The sequence below is a fragment of the Macrosteles quadrilineatus genome, unplaced genomic scaffold (genome assembly GCF_028750875.1).
Source record: "Macrosteles quadrilineatus isolate MER2022 unplaced genomic scaffold, UCM_ALF_1.0 Scaffold_10__1_contigs__length_6754688, whole genome shotgun sequence".
Lineage (NCBI taxonomy): Eukaryota > Metazoa > Arthropoda > Insecta > Hemiptera > Cicadellidae > Macrosteles > Macrosteles quadrilineatus.
Window position 1 is genome coordinate 3,839,161 of NW_026542603.1, and position 5,726 is coordinate 3,844,886.

At 34.4% G+C, this 5,726-nt stretch overlaps 1 long non-coding RNA gene across 1 annotated transcript; it reads left to right on the plus strand.

Moving 5' to 3' along the window:
- The first annotated feature begins 210 nt into the window (after positions 1 to 210).
- LOC129004688 (uncharacterized) lies at positions 211 to 4,293 on the plus strand. The gene is made up of 3 exons (XR_008491745.1): positions 211 to 659; positions 1,232 to 1,495; positions 4,093 to 4,293. It is a non-coding gene; the product is annotated as an uncharacterized LOC129004688 (long non-coding RNA).
- Positions 4,294 to 5,726: the final 1,433 nt, after the last annotated feature.

A 5,726-nucleotide genomic window follows, 5' to 3' on the forward strand; every position in this document is an offset into this window, starting at 1 on the left:
TCGTTTGGTTAGTTAGGTTAGGTTAACCTTACCAAACTAACCAAACGATATATCGAATGAAGCAATCGATTAATCGATATATCGATCGATATTTTCATTCGAATGAGTGTAGGACGTCAAGTAAAGTGCAGCCGTGAGTGGTGAAAAAACAGTTACACTTTACTCTTTGCATGCATCTTTACTAATCAAATTCATTCAATACTTACCTAATAGAAATAATTATTTCAATAAGTCTGGTTAAGTTAGTTATTTTGTTTCTGTATACAAATGTTACAGCTTTATTTGTTTTAATCTACTTATGGATTTGTAGGCTACTGTAACTTAAAATTGACTAAAATACAGCCACAATTTGAACTAGAAATGTTGGCATTCATTCTTATAATCCCACCAAGATGCTTTAACCTATTAAGGTTAACTTAGACAATCTGGGTGAGGTTTTAATTACCTTAATTACCACTGCGTTGCCGATGACCAGATGATTTGGATAAGGGTCCTCCAAACAATTGACCTTTAATGAACGACAAGATATCTTATTGTAATTATGTTTATCTTAATTATGTGAGTGTGAGTCAATTAAGCAAATTTGGTTAGATATTGTATTGAATTTGGATGCAAAGAAACGTAGCCTACAATAAAGGAAATGGGATCCACTTTTACAAGTAAGTTTTAAATAATTACTTACTGTATCAAGAAATGTTGTGGCTAACATAAGCCGGGTTTTCCTAGGCGCGGAAGCGGAGAGAGGAACGCGGAGAGCGGACTCCACTTGTCTTAGGTAATTTAATGTTACCGGTACTGTTTTCCTAGAAACAGAGCAGAACACCATGTTAATCTCTTTTCCGCTCTCCGCGTTCCTCTCTCCGCTCTCCGCTTCCGCACCTAGGAAAGCCCAGCTTTATGCCTAGACTGGTTAGAGCTTCAGATAACTTCTTACTGTTTAAAATCAGAAGTGCATTTTAATTTGAACTATTAATTAACTGAACAAAATAAATTCTTGTATTTTTATTTTGGTAATCATACCTACTAGCATGCTACTACAGTAGCCTATACTCGCACCTATACTGACAAGTAGTAGCGTCAGCTCTATTTATCAATCATAGGCCCTTCATAGCTATTATGCTATTATTTACATTTCCAGGTATAGGTGTTGAACTACAATGTATGTGGATTTATGGAAACTAGGCCTAAAGGTTACTGTGAATTAAGTTTAACTATTTTTTAACTATTTCAGATTTCTAGTAATTTGCCCAAAGCTGTTAAAATCCTGGGAAAAGGCTGTCAAAAGAAAAAAATCTGAAAGAAACTGTTTAGTATTGATTCTTTGCAGTAAACATTTATCTGATGACATGACGATGAAGTTTAAGTTAGATAAGACTTGGAGCACTTGTCAAGCTCCTTAAAGATGACGCTGTACTCACCGATTATGTACAGCAGTTCAGAAGAAAAAAAACACCGCCGTGGACAACTTTTCTATGGATAGCCTGATATTGTTGAGGTAAGATAAGTTATGCTTTTACATCTTAATTACATATTAAGTTAAGGTTTTATCATAATAACATAATGATCATAATAAACCTAACCTAACTCTGCAAAGCGCTGTACAGTGACATTTCAGGGGGTTACAGAAAAACTAAGGCCTAGGTTGTTTGACAGTGACTGACTGACCATTTGAAATGTAATCATTGCCAGTGGTCGTGCCCCCGTCTGGTATTACTCCACCAGAGAAGCAGTCCATCTTTAAAATACCGGTACCTTAAAATGAAAGTCTTCTGTGCCTTAGAATGTTAAAAGTTGTTTTCATGTATTATAAGATCGTAGGAATAGGCCTACTTAGTTTTAGGAAAAAATAAGCTGGCATAGCAAAATTTCACAGACAGAAATCGGTGCTTATCAGCTAACTAATAACTTATGATAATATTTTGGCCTTAAAACTCAAGCAGACATATAACCCTATCAGAACTACAATACTGTACTACCTACTATAATATTCGGAAATAATTAGGCTGTTGTCCTATTAAAGAATACAATTTAGCCTACAGTGTCAACATTTTCAGGTGCTATGTGTCTTTATCGTTATTCATGCAATGTTTTAAAGTCCTCAGATTATCCTAAATTTTTCCTTCCGGATCGATATCTGCCATATGAATCTGGTGACAACCTTACTTAACATAGGCCTAACTGCCACAGTGAGAGTAATAGTGACACTAACTTATTACTCTCACTGTGGCAGTTAATAGTGGCGGTAATTTTAATGAAATCCCTGTAAAAAAAAAAAACAATAAATTGTATTAGCTAATTTTGGTTGCACTTCCATATAAGGCCTGTGGCACAGCAACATGGAAGTATTTAGTGTAAAGTAATTGTGTTATCTAACGGAACTTTGAAACCTAACTATACCCGATTTAGTATTCTATTATTTTTACTATTATTACTTTTACCTGGTGTCAGCGCAAGTGTAGCCTTGATTCAATTCAATTCAATTCAATTCAATTCATTTATTTCCACGGTAACACCATTTTTACAAGAGGTACAATAAGTAGTAGCTATCAAACTCAAATTTAACAACAAATAAAGGCTATTCTGAATAAATTACAATAACAAGAACAAGAAAAACATATCAACAATGAAGATGGAAACCATGATAAATTTTTTAAAGCAATAACAAAACAAGACTTAACAAAACAATAAATACACGGTTTGGAATCCTCTAAGCAAGACTTACATGACAAAAACAGATATAAATACTAAAGTGACAAAAATAAATAGCTGATCGAAGGTTGAACACAGTGCCGTTAACATGATGTAGGCATTAACTACAAATTATTTACAGAGAAGAGGCGACACAGATTGGAGCGGAAAGCAGCCACGCTGGAACGGTGAAAATCCAACACTGCGCCGACCTCGTTGCCGACCCGCAAAAGGCGAGGGATAGTGCTTCGCTGTAAATATACAGTATTGTAGTGCCTCCGCTCAAACGTATCCTTGGATCTTGTGCGGACAGGAACGTGGAATGGTATTCCTCCCAAAAGCTCAGGGCAGTCGATATTTCCACTTACAATCTTCATGAGAAACAGAGCGTCCGAAATTTTCCTCCGATCTTCCAAGCAGCATAGATTAAACTGAGATCTGATGAGATTCACGGGAGCATCAAGGTAGCGATATCCCATTCTGCAGCCAAGGACCCTAATAAAACGAACTTGAACACTGACGAACTTGAAAAAACATTGATTTTTTTATTTTTACAGCTCATTTCAGTAGAAGCGAATTATTATCTCACACTCACAGTTTTGTCTAGTTTGGTTTAAACCCATTGGCGCCGACTTACGAGCGTTACTCGTACGGCCGCTGCAGGCCCGGAGGCCGACTTACGAGTGCCGCTCGTGTCACCGCTAGGCAGCGCCATTAGTTATTTAGTTATTATTATTTTTCGCCCTTTTTGTTTCTTCTTACTATTATAATGTTTATAAATATCTTGCTTCTTTATTTGCGTATTTACTCATTTATTTTAGCGAATAACAAACAATTTTGTGTTGCCATGGAAACCACATATCACCAAAAATCAGCTGCGGTAAGGTAAATAAACAATAAAAAAAAATGTTATTACTTATAAAAGTACACAACTTTTGATTTTTCTACGTAGGGAATCGATTGAACTTTATAATAGTAGTGTTATTTGGTGTCTGGATTAATCTTGGAATTTGTATATCAAGTTTACTTTCAAAATATTGTTTTTAAAATTTTTATTTTTATAATCTTTATATATATATATTTTTTTTTTAGTTCAGAACTTTGACTATCCAATTACCACTTTTCTGTAGACAATTTTACTGTGAACAAAATGGTGAAAGAATTATTAATTTATTACCTAAGGTTTTCTTTCTATAGCAGTTAGAGTAAAAGTCTACAAATTCGGTAAAATTAATTGCCGCCAGAGGGTGCTGCAGGTAGCGCATTAATTAATTCCTTCCCCAATGGGTTAATCTTGATTGGTTTTTTGATTGAAACTGTTTAAAAATCTGAATCAGTAAGGACCACCTCTTACTTTTTTAATCGAGTAATGTTTTAAAAAAACTAAGGCCTTTTTTGTTTCAGACTCCAATTGAACCCATGGAGATTAAGACGCCAAGACAAAGCACAGGGAAAATCAAACGGAAATCAGCCAAATCCACCACAGCAAACACACTCAAATTGATAGTTCAGTTTCTCCAATGAAAAAAACTCCAAATGTAATGACCTAAGACTTGGATAAAAGAAGAATCACTTTGTTTTTGTGAAATGTTTAAATACACTGTATTTGGACTAATTAATTTGTTTTATTTACTAAACCTCAACTTCCTCATCAATAAAATTTCTATTGTGCCTATTGAGGTTTCTAAATTAGTTAAGTTACTCTTGCAAAATATATTTTGTTTTATTTCACAGTCATTGTTTTTTAATATTTTAATTCTTGCAATTTGGAACTTTAAGTTATTCAAAATACTTAACTGTCCTTCAGCATTGGAATTGTGCAATGTCAATGTTTCACAATAATTATAATTGCCTAATGAAGATCTCAACTTATAGCGAAGACAGTCAAACGGTAACAGTGGTAAAAAAATAACATTTTTTAGGACTCTAACATGGATTTTTACATAGCCTAACTTGAAAGAATCTAAGTTTCAGAGGTTTACTGTTTTCATGCGTCTTGTTAATAGCCTAAACTTAATATAATATAAGCTATTTTGAAATTTATTTAATTACCCTTAAAATGGTGATTCTAATCTAGTAAGGAATAATTTCTGGTATTGTGTCTTTAAAAGTATGATATAACAAATTCAAGAATTTTATAAATGTAGCCTATTATTAGTGAGTGAATCAGAATCATAGCCTACAGTAATAGGCCATAAATTGCATCCATGGTTCATGGTTCACCTTAAAAGGCGTTCATGGTCATGCCTTAATAAAAATAATATATTACTTTTATTTGCTTTTACATACAGTTCTGCAGTGCTAACAGATTGTTATAATCAAAATTATTTTAACTGTATTAAAAAAAAAAACTACATATCCTATTACTTTCAGGTCATTTATGATTAGTTAGAAACGTTAAAGTATGATTTTTAGCCAGGATATATACTCTCTAGTTATAAAACAAAGGAATGCTTGCCATACTAGAAGCTTGATTATAAATATGTTTAGAATTTTATTTTGGGCCCCAAGAACTGAATATGCAATGAAAACCTCACAGTTCAGATGTTCAAATGCAATTTATCATGTAGATATATTACATGTATCTCTGAATTTTCGGCTATGTCAGGTAATTGTAAATAAAGACTAGTATTAACAGAAATGTTATCACCACAAAACGCATTTATTTAACTTTTTTCAAGTAAGAACTCGAAGGTTGAACATGCGCTATCAGCCCATTTATTAGCATGCAATTTTAAATTTCGCGCCAACTCCGGCCTCACGCAAACATGGCGGGCGTATGACGCGGTGGTGGGTGGTGTTACGAGAGACAAGGGTTCGTGAAATGGAAACAAGGTATGCAACCTTCACTTCACTCTCGCTCGTAACGTAACTTACGATAACAACATCGGTTCGATTCTCTACGATTACGATTTCGACTTTCAGTTGATAACAATCGAAACACAACCGAATCATACGGTTGGTCTGTTGTGAACCCAGCACTATCCGATCCAAGCTCCACCAGCTCCCAGCTGTTCAGTTCGACTGCTTTGCTTGCT